Source organism: Netta rufina (genome assembly GCF_964035555.1).
Source record: "Netta rufina genome assembly, chromosome: 7".
Classification (NCBI taxonomy): Eukaryota; Metazoa; Chordata; class Aves; order Anseriformes; family Anatidae; genus Netta; species Netta rufina.
In genome coordinates this window covers 21,950,828-21,962,915 of record NC_140130.1, presented here as the reverse complement: position 1 = coordinate 21,962,915, position 12,088 = coordinate 21,950,828, and the positions used below count along the sequence as shown (strand labels likewise).

Sequence of the window (12,088 nt, the reverse complement as noted above, 5' to 3'; positions counted from 1 at the left end):
AATAAATAAGCAAAAATGTGAACTGAAACTTGTTCATGTGAAGGACTTTAATTGATTGGGCTGGAACTTGCTCAGGATAAAGATGCTGGAAAAGAACTGTTGTTCGAATCAGCTGAAAAGAAAGTCTTTTTGACAGCAGCTGCAGGGTGATGGTCCTCCCAAAACAATCAGAGACAACCTTAATGTTAGGAAGTACAAGTTCAATTATTTCTGGAATACAGAAGCTCTTCTCTTGTACATAGTATGGAGTGAAATTTTCAGAATTGGCTCACCTACTGCCAAGATGACAATTTAACTGATCAGATTGACAGAGCACTTGGAAGTCTGCATGTAAATGTTATATTTAAAGCTCTGAACATTGAGTCTTTTGGGAGGTAAAAATTAGGCCAGTGAAATGACTGGGAAGGGCATCATACAGGGACATGTATTACTGACCAGTGCCAAAACAGTAGTTGCTTACCCAAATACTTCAATGCTCCAAGGAGTTAAAAAAAATCAGGGTCTAACCCTAAAACACTGAAGTCTCTATTGTCCATTCAGAATACCTTCTCAAATATTAGCTGGCTCTGAATTCCAGTAATAAGATTTAAAAGTCTGAGTTACTCAATAATACTGGATGCAGATGTCAATAATCAAAAGCTATTGCTACTAACAACTTGTGTGAATTGAGTGAAAGATCTTTATATACACAGATAATACATCTTTGTCTATAAATTTACTGACATATTTATAGACAAAGTTTCATGTCAATACTTGTTATTTTAATAAAATACTAGGTAAGCAAATACAGGTATAACAGATAAGAAATGCAATCATATAATTTTTGAAAAATTGAATCCATTTAGGATAGCCTTAATGTTCAAGTACATTATTTCTCTTGTATTGCTGCACAGGAAACAATATTTGGGAGTTTCCTATATGAGCCAATCAAACTGGGAAGCATTTGATTTAATATGGAGTGAGTTGCTCTATTTCACCTAATGGCTGTTATTCCACATAGCAACATTTTCCTTGCTGAGAAAACATTAAATCTATTTATATAACAAGAATTGTTTTCCAAATCCCACTCTATTGGTAAGAATCTAGAGGAATTTGGAGGCTTTTTACCCATTAAAATCATATTCCTATTGATAAGAATTTGATGAGTGTATAAGTTAATATTCTGGGTTTGTTTTAATAATTAACTAGAGGGATAAGGAAAGTGTGAGAGGAGTTTCTGGTGAGGTAATTGAGCCTAACAGGACATCATTTTGATAGGAAAGGTAGAGAACTTGCATATAAAATCAACCAAGGATGTGACCTATGTTTCTGTGATATACATGCCTTCTACTATACTGGGGCCCACAGGAATCTACTGAACCGAGACTAAGAGCTGAGCTTGTACTGATGTGGGCTTTCAGGCTTTGACTTCTGAAAATGTAAATGGGAATAACAAGGGTGATTTGTAATAACAATTCTGCTGTCAAATCAACAAAAGGCCATAACAGGTCCAGTCCAAAGTAACAAAGTAATAAACTCCTGAAATGCATAGAGTGGATGCCGGGTCCCTAGCACCATTTCACTATAAGATCTGTTGCTATTACATCTTACTAACTGCTATCACAAAAATCACCAGTTTCTAGCATGCAAACAGTTTGTATGTTTTATCTTGAGAAGATCTGCATTGATCTACCTGAGCCAGATCAACAGGTCTGTTCGAATCTATATGTACTGCAGGTACTCCACAACAGACCAGATCACTAAGGACAGATAAACAAGAAAACAGCAATTGCCAGACAAGTCAAGACCAAAATCCTATGTTTCCTCCTGGCATAACCAGAGCTTCAGGTCTCTGCCTGGTATAAAACCTTCTTCCTGGGGCTTCGTTACACAGAAGCTGGTTCTTCTGAAGTGCTCTCCCCTTTCCTATCCTAGTTCTCACTAGTGTAACACTTGATATTCTCTTCTTAAAATGTTCTTGATGTTCTTCTTAAGAACTTGGTGTTCTTCATAAGAAAGATTTTGAATCTAGAAGACTATAAATATTTTGCAAACTAAGACATGCAATTATTCTGCATTCTGCTAAGAGAGCCCACAGCTGTACCAGGAACAATGTGCATCCATACACAGATATAATTCTCTGACTCCTGCACTGAATATCTCCAGTAATTCAATGAAAGTCTCTTATACCTCTAGTCAGTATTATACTTATTTTCCAGGGGGAAGAGATAACAGAGGGAAAAAAAAAAAAAATATATATATATATATATATATATATATATATATATATATATACAGTGTATATCAGTGATACAGTAATATACATCCGTAATTTGAACATACCTTGAAGAAACAACATAATTATAGCTCAGTGACTTCATTGTAGATAGTCCAAGACTTATTGTATGAGATGTTTATGAACAAGTTGTTTCACAACACTCTCAGCTTACTCAAATTTCACTTTCCCAGGGCCCATGAAATTAAAAGGCATCTTTTACAGCTGATGTGATTAGAAATACATCTTAAACCAAGCTCAAAATGAATTTTGCTCAGTTGAAAACTGTTTTGAACACTTTCCCAAAGCCAGGATGAAATCTTTCATCACAAAATCAGCTCTCTCTAACACGTGTCAGTTTGTGAGGTAAATGAGAAATCTTCACTGGCAAATAAAATATATCAAGATGGTGTCTTGATGATGTTAAGACTTGAGTTTATCATTTGTACATATTGACATGCAGTTCTGGAAGGTCTTGGGTGAACTGTAGATAAAGAACACATAATTATAAGCTTTGTTTAATTATTACGTGGGCAACATTTGAATTCCTTTTCTTGAAACAAACATCTACCAATTATCAATGCTGTCAAAAAATGTTACTTGTTTCTTTTACCAGGAATTTATAGTATATGCAGAAAAAAAAAATCACTGTTCAAGAATCAAGTAAATGTCATATAGTTAAGACTGATTTCTAGATTACTTTCTAACATCTATTTTTCATTTGTTCATAATTTTTTAATGAGATAACTCCACACTGAAATATTTCATCCTTGCCTTCCAAGACAAGGAAATCTCTTTTTTTGACACATGTGAATAAACTCTGAATTGTAAGAGACATTACATATCAAGGAAGTACCTTGTAACTCTGAGACGATCCTCCTGAAATGTATGCACTTGCATAATTCAAACTGCAAAGACAAGAAACATTGCACTTTGACTTCATTTTCATCTTCCCTCCTATGCCTGCCTTCTTTTCTTTATTCATTAAGGAAGACAAACAACCTAGTGTGGTAAAATCACTTTTCAGATTCTTTTTACAGCTATCAATCTTTAAATTCCATGAACAACTTACTCACCCTTGCTCCAGGCCAATGCACCAGCTACAAAAGCCTTGCTCCCCTCCTAACTCATTTGTAGGTGGCTCAAGAGAGAGTTCGCAAGGCAAAATCTTTAGCAGTAAGGGTGTCTAATAATAACTAAATCTGGATCTGATAGATGTGTTTTGAGACCTTGCTTTGCCACAGATTTCCTAAGAACAACCAAGAAAATTATTTTAGCATTCCCTGCTTCCTTTCCCACCTGCAGAAATAGTTGTATTTCCCTATCTCACAGGGGTGCTATAAAGGGAAAGCATCAAGAGCTGTGATGTTCCTACTTAAAATAGTAGAAAAAGTTGTAAAACTTGTTTTGTGGCAGGCGAAAGCCACAAATCGCTTTCCAAGGCCCCTTTCACAAGCATTAATGCCACAGGGCCAGGAGAGATGCATGCACTGAGGACAGTAGATATTGTGGAGATAACAGCTCAAAGCAGTACCCAATATTACCATTGCTGCAGCTGCCAGACAGACAGGCTGGCAGGCCATGAAAGGTGACAACAGTCCAAAGGGCAAAGAGGCCTCTGCTGGCAGCACTAATTTGGATCTGCTCATGACAGAGATTTACACATCTTTGTTCCACTGTCTAGTCAGACACTTGAGAGCATTTTTAACCTGTTCTCCATGCTTCTAGCTAGAGCCATTGTTTCAAATGCTGTCATGTAAAATGTATTTTCCTCTGGTACAATTTTACTTCTCTTTAAAAACACAAGAAAATTGGAGGTGCAAACTTCAAGGCTAAGCTTCAAGGTTAAACTAAACTTCAAGGCTAAACTTCAAGGTTAAGCTTGAGAATAAAACAGAAGGAAAGTCAGGAAATAAAATAATAGGTTTCTAACAGGATGCAATGTGAAACTAGAAATGACACGTCAAGAATTTTCTAATCCTCTTTTTGGGGGGAATTGGGGGTTAATGATATTATAATTAAATGTAGTCCAAGTTAATAAAAGTAGGGTGTGCAACATCACACTTTCAGTTTCACTTTCAAATATTTGAATTTTTGGCTCCTTTGTTTTTATTTCTATGGATTACTTTGCCTAACCAAAGATTTTAATATTAAAAGACTGATACTATTAAAATCCATGAGATTTCTGTCAGAACTGGGTTTTCCCTAAAACAGAGAGCTTTTACTGTCTCTTTAAATGAGATAAAGCAGTACAAAAATCATGTGGCCTTCTACATTTGGACTTTCCCCACCCCAGAGAAAGCTTCAAGATGAAAAAACATTGGTGGTAGTTGACTTCTGCCCCAATATTTAGTAGTCATAAAAGGTTTGACCCTCTCCTTGGAATATACCATTGTGGATTTTTAATTACTCTTTTGCCTTTAAATACTAGCGCTGACTCAGGTTGAATGTTTTATGGCTAAATAGGTAGATTTAGTTCCTTGCTATCCATAGTTCTTGGTGTAGCTTAAATGCCACTTTAAAGATCTCCAGCTATTCCCAGACTGAAAAAGGCCAGGCCTGCAAATACAGAAAATAACTCTTCACCAAAAAAAAAATGGTACCTAAAAGAGACCAAAAAAGATTTCCAGTACCTAACCACTCTAGTGTCACAGAAACTATATACACTCAGGAAAAATAAATAAATAAATAAATAAATAAATAATATATAAATATATTTAGTATGTGGACATACATATATTAATTTGACATTAAACCACATTTTTATCAATTATTTAGAAAAAGACTAAATACTGCATGTTTGATAAAGTCTACTCAGGCATCAAATATTTACAGAAGTAGAAAGTATTACACTCCTCCTGCAGCAGAAAGGGGGCAACAGACACTTGTGTTACAGCAGGTTAACTTCCATACTGCCATGAGCAACCAAGACTTTTGCATGACACCAGTTCTCTGAGAAGGAAGAAAGACCCCCTCACAGCAGGTTGTGTACCAAGGTCTTCTAGAAAGGTCACTTCTGCTCTTGTAACTACACTTTTCACCATGCTGTCTTGTATACAAAGCCAGACAAAACTGTTATTCTGAAATAATTTTTGAAGTGTTTTGCCAAAAATTAACAGTGAAAGAATGGGAATATTAATATCATAACATTGAAAGCTTTGTGGAGCCATCATAGGCAGCATGGATTTGAACCTGAGACCACAGTCTAACCATAGCACCTTCCCAATCTCAGCTGCCCAGGTCATGTCAAGAGAAGTACCTAATCAGGAGAACACAGACAGACAAATTCCATTCCTGTGAATCTATAACTGGGCATTTTTCTTAGCACCAAGGGAACCCAATCTTCCAGACAAGTTTTACCATATTTTCCATTTCCTTTACCATGATTTTCCACTACTCTATTTTCTAGAGCCTGCTCAGCACACCTCCTAAATTAGAAAATTTTAGAGTTAGTAAACCTTGGCCAATCACCCTTCATGGTGACTTACCATGTTGTACAGTCATCTATGGAATGATGTTTCTGAAAGGGTTACAATAGCATTATAAAAGTATTTCTTTAATGTTGGAAATACTATGCTCATTTTTAGGGATGTTAAGCAAGCTAAATCACAGACTTTTTGATAAATATGTCACAGATTATTGCTAAATAAAACTAGATGTCTATTAATCCTCTTTGAAGAGCAAGAGTGGGTCGACCTCTGAAGAAAAACGCATAAATTGGTTCAGCTGTAGAGGATCCCAGCTCTGTGACAGTCAGCTCAACCTCACTAAACTGTAGTGAAAGTAGAAACATTTATCTTCATTAGTACTCTCAACCAGCCTGTATAGCCATAAGGTATCAGTGACAGAGCAACTCAAAGTGGGTACCAGAAAACAAGAAACAAGTGAGAGGTCACCTTTTCAAAACAGAGACCCAAACAAGCTTCTTATGTTTGTATACAGAGCTAGAAGCAGAACCAGGAACAGAAGCTGGTGCCTGACTCACAAACCGGTTCTTCAATATTGTCATGTGTCTGGACAGGATCTTTTTCTTCCCCCCTGTCAGTTGATTTGCTTTGATTCATTTTGATTTTATTTTTTTTTTTTGAGTTGATTTTCTCTATTACAAGGCTGTACTCAGACCACAGAGAACAAGTTGTTGTAGTTTCGATTCACTGGTCTTTCTTCCCTTTTAGAAAATCATATTTGGTAGTCAGAAAGTGCTGCACCTGGGACTCAAAATTCAGAAGAAAATAACTTCTGTCTCATTCAAGCAATGAAGTGTGAAGAACTATTAATTTATAATCTTATTTTAACAGAATTCCACATGTGCCCCAGCTCAAATGCTGCGCAGAAAACAGAACAGATGTCCTGGCTCATTTTGCTCCAAGTCTCTAAACAGAGTCCTCATTTTTTGAAAGAAATACAACATTTAATACACAGTGTGTTATCAACACATACGCTTGCTGCAGGAGAGACATTTCATTCGTCTTGCTTTAGACTAGCCTCTGCAAAAACAAGTGAAAATATAGCCTTTTTCTGCTTTTGTATAAACATGCAGAGCTTAATTCACCAGTTTTTATGTTTGTGCTTGATGGCAGGACATGCACTATATCTAAGATAATGAAGGAACATACTAAACCCCTTCATTCAGACTTTTATGAATTCAGAAATGAAAAGAGGACAGGTTGAAAGATGAGATACAATGCTAAGCCATGAAAACTGCACTATGGTAAAATGGAGTCAGCTAGACAAGCAGAGAAGAAATGTTACAAGATGAGCTGCAAGGAGAAGTTAGGGACAGGAGGGCCTATTGCAGCTGCAAGTCAGACAGTTGGTGCCTGTAACCAGTCACTTGAAACAGCTTCAGGAAGGTCAGTTCAGCACAGCTGGCCTGGCAGAAGCTGAAGTGTGATTGGTAGGAGTGCCACAGCAGCCCTTTACGCAACATAAATTCAAGACCTGAAACCCAACAGCCTGCACAGCTACAGGTGGCAACTCATAGAATTCAATTTGCCACCCCAAAAAATATATATAAATATATATATAAAAATACTTATACTAATATATATATATATATATATATTTATATTTGCCCCAAACAAACTTAGAAATCATGTAAATATATACATCTTTACTAGCACCTTCCTCTTAAACTCCATTTCCAACAGCAACATCAAGGTGGGGAATAAAAACTTACTATAGAAACAGAATGGACACTGGCATGATGGTCCTCATGCACATCTACATGGTGGATGGTGTTAACACCCCTCCAGCACTTGATTCATAGCATCAAAGAGCCTCTGTGGGTAGATCACCTGTAGCCACCTAAATACAGACAGCACCATACTGCACATATTTAAAGTGCAGATATTAGAAAGAAAAGTCAGATTCAGATTCCCAGACCACCTCCAAGATGTTTTTCTCTAAATTTCTGTTTTTCAGAGCATCTGTACGCTTGCATAGTCCAGCATAGGAGCCAGCGTAAAGCAGAGAAGCTGCTTGGCTGCCAAAGCAGGAAAGCAGCATTGCTGGACACTGCACATGACCCGAAGTGCCTTGTCTGTGTCTTTTTTCAGAGATTGCTCAGTTGTTACCAGCCCTGGCACCGTGCTCCACCACACGGTGTAAACACACCTTGACGTTATGCTCTTAATGCTTGTTTACAATTCTTAGAAGTAAAATTCAGACATGCTGTGATTTCTTGAAGAGGTGGTCTGTTAAGGCCAGACTACAGCCAGTCTCTATACAGTAGTACAACCTTCTCTGCAGCGTGTTACAATTTAGGACTATTCAGATCAGCTCTCTCAGGTCATTTTATTTACCCTCTGGAGGACAGAGGGAAGGGACATTCTCCTAAGCTGGGAGTCAGCACAGTCTCCTGCCCAAAACTGTCTTGGTCTGGGCTAAGACTACTGTTAAAATGATAATGAAATGGTAAATATTTTATTTTGTTTTTTCAACAAGCTATGACTCATTTTTCAATGTCTAACAAGCTTCTTATGGTCCTAATAATCCAGTGTTCTGGAGAGGAAAAATACAAACCTTTTAGATATTTTACAGTTCTTGTATTATTTTTCCTAGTTTCCATTCTCCTTCCCTGATTCTATTACACATTTTAGGCAGCCTCCCATGACATCCTTGACAGAGCATTAGGTCTCGGTTTCTTCTGCCACTTCAGTTTCCCCAGCCACCTGCTACCACAGCTCTGTCATTTCTCCTATTTAGTTCCTTACTGTCCAGTTTCACAGCTTTTTATTATTTTAGAAAGCTCACAGAGTTTTCACAATATCCTGAGAGCTATTTCAGTTAATTTGCCTTACCATACATTTCATAAAAGTCATCAGATCCTCTTATAAACCCCTGATCTAGGTGATATAATTAATTAAATTTATCAGTATATATATTCCTTATCTCATTCCTTTGGCTTCAGGCAATTCTTCTCTGAAGAAATACAAGGAAATACAAGGCACATCCATGCTGTTGCTATAATGAATAGGTAATATTGTTCAAGATCACGGAAGTAACAGGGTTGTTGAAATGTCAGCATGAATTATCAGCTATATTCCTTTTAGATTACAAATACAAATAACATTTAAGAAATGATTCATATCTAAACGTTTACCCACCAAGTACCTCTCTTATTTATTTTTTGTCTATACATAGCTCACAAATAAATAGGCTGAAATATACTGTGAAAAAAAAAAAATATATATATATATATATATATATGTATCAAAGACAAACCTGTATCTATCGCTATACCTGTTGTATATTTTGCAGAGTACACAAGATGGAACACCAGAGTCTGGGAAAACCCCACTTTCTGTACAGACTTGAAGTGTTGTTCATTTACAACCATGGCATAGCTCCAGCAGATACCTGGGCAGGATTAGCATTTCTGCTATAACAACCTCAAAATTTTGTTTTTCTATTATGACATCCCCTTTTTATTGTAGTATTCTTGTATATTGGCTTACTTCAATTTAAAGTAAATCAAACCTGGATCAGATCAAAGGTCTAACTTATATGACAGTTGTGGCATTAGACAGCACCAGTGGCCTAAGGAAGAAGAAGGAGGCAAATGGCTGTGGGTGATTGCCTCTGCATACATGCCAGTATATCACTATATTAAGCTGTTAAAACACCCCAATGGAAAGTGCTGAAACAAATAAATATACACTTTGATCTTTGATTCAGGAAAGTCTTGGTGGTATCAGTTCCATCAGGAATAATAATATTATTAATAATAATAATAAAACAGTATAATTTCTTTAGAAGCTCATGATACTTTTATGTAAAAAAAAAAAAAAAAAAAAGTCTTTTCCATAAAAGGGGAAATTCTCCAGTGAATAGTGAATAGGACAGTAAGAGTTAGCAGACCTCACGTATGGCTTAAGCTTGAAATAAATCACAATCCTTAAGGAAGAATTACTTTAAAAATCATTTTCCCTTGGAACACTCTATTGTAACACTATTGCCTTTCTATTTGTTAACTAACATGAAAATGTTATAGTATAAGCCATAAAAATAATATATTCCTTGTCAAGAGTTTCAGATTACAAATAGTACTTAGGCATCTAATTTTTATTCACCAGTCTGTTCATAAACATACTCCTAGCTCAAACTTACTGTAGCAATAGTGAACAGGACAACTTCAAATGCATATCATTCTTATATTCCAGACTGAGCTCTACAACACAGAGAACATTTAGGTACCCAAGTCCATGCTGCAGATGTTGTTAAAATTCACTAATGTTCAGCAAAGAAAAACCTCACAAAACTACCACTTAATATATATTATTTCTAAACTACCCAGTCAGAAATTTTCTTTAATCCCCAAATATTTTTTTTTGTTTTTATTTCCTCAGTGTAGTAGCCTTCTTGTTCTTTATTAAAACAAAAAAATAATGAAAAAAAAAATGTTTATTAACATGACTATGTGCAATACAATGAATAGTCAAATTTAAATACATGTCTCTTTAAACGTAGACTTCTATCAAATTTTCTTTCCTCTTTCACTTCTCCCCACATTCTCTCCTCAGATTTTGAATCTGAAGGGATGACCAAAAAAAACTAGAAACAGTTATTCTGAAACCCATTGTTTGCTACTAAATGTAGTTTTTTTTCTCTCAATGTACTCTGAGAGTACAACAATGCAGGCTCTTATGACCTCAAACTTATGAAATAATTATTTTAAATGCTGTACAACTAATTCTTCAAAATAAGATAAAGAATTAGAACTCACTCTACCATAGTATGCCACTCCTACTCTGGTACTGTTTTGTAGTCCTAATGCAATAAAAGTTACCAACAGTGTGAAGATATTACTTACAACAAATCACAATATTTGCAGTCTTAGACAGACAAATTTCATGGCTAGAGTTACAAGTCTGAGCAATTTTTCTCCACAGACAACAGTATTCTATTAGACCCTTCATCTCATGTCAAAGCCACATAACACTGTCATTGATAAAATATTGCTACATTGTTATTTCACATAGTAGTCTGCTACTTTTTAATTAATAAGATATTTTCTTTCTTTAGAAAGTCCTCCATCCTCTTGATAACTTCACTGTCTTTTTTCGAAGGCAACATTTCAGAAGAATTCATTTCAGAAGAATTTTTGGAGCTCTTTCTGTTCCATGTGACATAATTGCTCCCAGACAACAGAGTTCTAATAAGGGACCCCAGTTATCCAAGAAAGAGGGCAGCCTTAAGATGATGGAAATGCATGAAAATAGAAAAGACCAAAAAACAAACAAACAAACAAACAAACTGTTTCTAAGCAGGAATGAGATAAGACTACCAAATTGTTCCAGAGAAGAGATGTATTACAAGCCAGTGCAGGAGAAAAGTAGTTTAAAAACTGCCATTTTTTCAGCATCTTCCAGATGCTGAAGGCATCATGAGATGTGTGAACATTATCATTGCCATACAGAAATAACCTCATTTTCAGATAAACCTTTCATTTTGAATTTTTATGCAACTTTTTGTCTGTGTGAGTATAGAGTGATTTTTGTCAGCAGAGATGCAAGTGTATTTAGACCACTGCATGTCTGAATTCTGATTGATGCTCTTGAAGAAAGGACTTGATAGGTTTCAAATAAGCCCATGCCACTGCAGCTTCACTTCCCTGGTGACACTCAAAGCTAGGTGAAAGCTAGCCAGTTATGAATATCTGGATTGCAGTCACTCGTTAAGGTTGGAAAGGGATAAGATTTGCAGACCAAGCAGCAGCACTACTCTTCAGAGGCACTTTTCTCCTCCATAGCTGTCAAATGGCTCCAGCATAGGTCACTGCCTCCAAGGCAATCCGGCCTCCAACGACTTTCGTTTATCATTAAATAATTAGTCTGTCTGAAGGAGTAAGTTTTGTGTTTCTGTGTGCATGTGGAACAGATGACGGTAAAACTGAAAAGCAGAAGTGCAGCTTTTTACACAGTGGGTTTGTCCCCAGGGAAATAAAACACTCTGCAGGTGCTAAAATAAATTTGCTCAGAAGCCCCCTCATGAGAAAATCCTACTAAATTTACTGTTTTCACATCTTTGCCTACCCCATAGTACAAGCCCGCATGTACTGTCTGTTTCCTCTAGTGAGCCTAAAGACAAACCCAAATCCCTTTCAATTAAATTTATAGTTGCATTTTCAAACACATCATCTACTATTATAACTATTTGAACAATTTCAGTAGTTACTATCCAAAGTGATAATAGATCAAAACTTTAAAATTTCTACAGCAGTTGCTAGGAGTCTTCCAAAATTAATGTTTTGTCATTCAGCCATTTGACCCATAGTGAAGAAATTAAAATTTCTGAAAATAAGTATTTAAAAATTCTTGGGACAGAAATGTA

At 36.1% G+C, this 12,088-nt stretch overlaps 1 protein-coding gene across 1 annotated transcript in view; it reads left to right on the top strand.

Moving 5' to 3' along the window:
• Positions 1–12,088, top strand: part of BLNK (B cell linker) — a 95,843-nt gene that overhangs the window by 29,736 nt on the left and 54,019 nt on the right. The window lies entirely within an intron of this gene.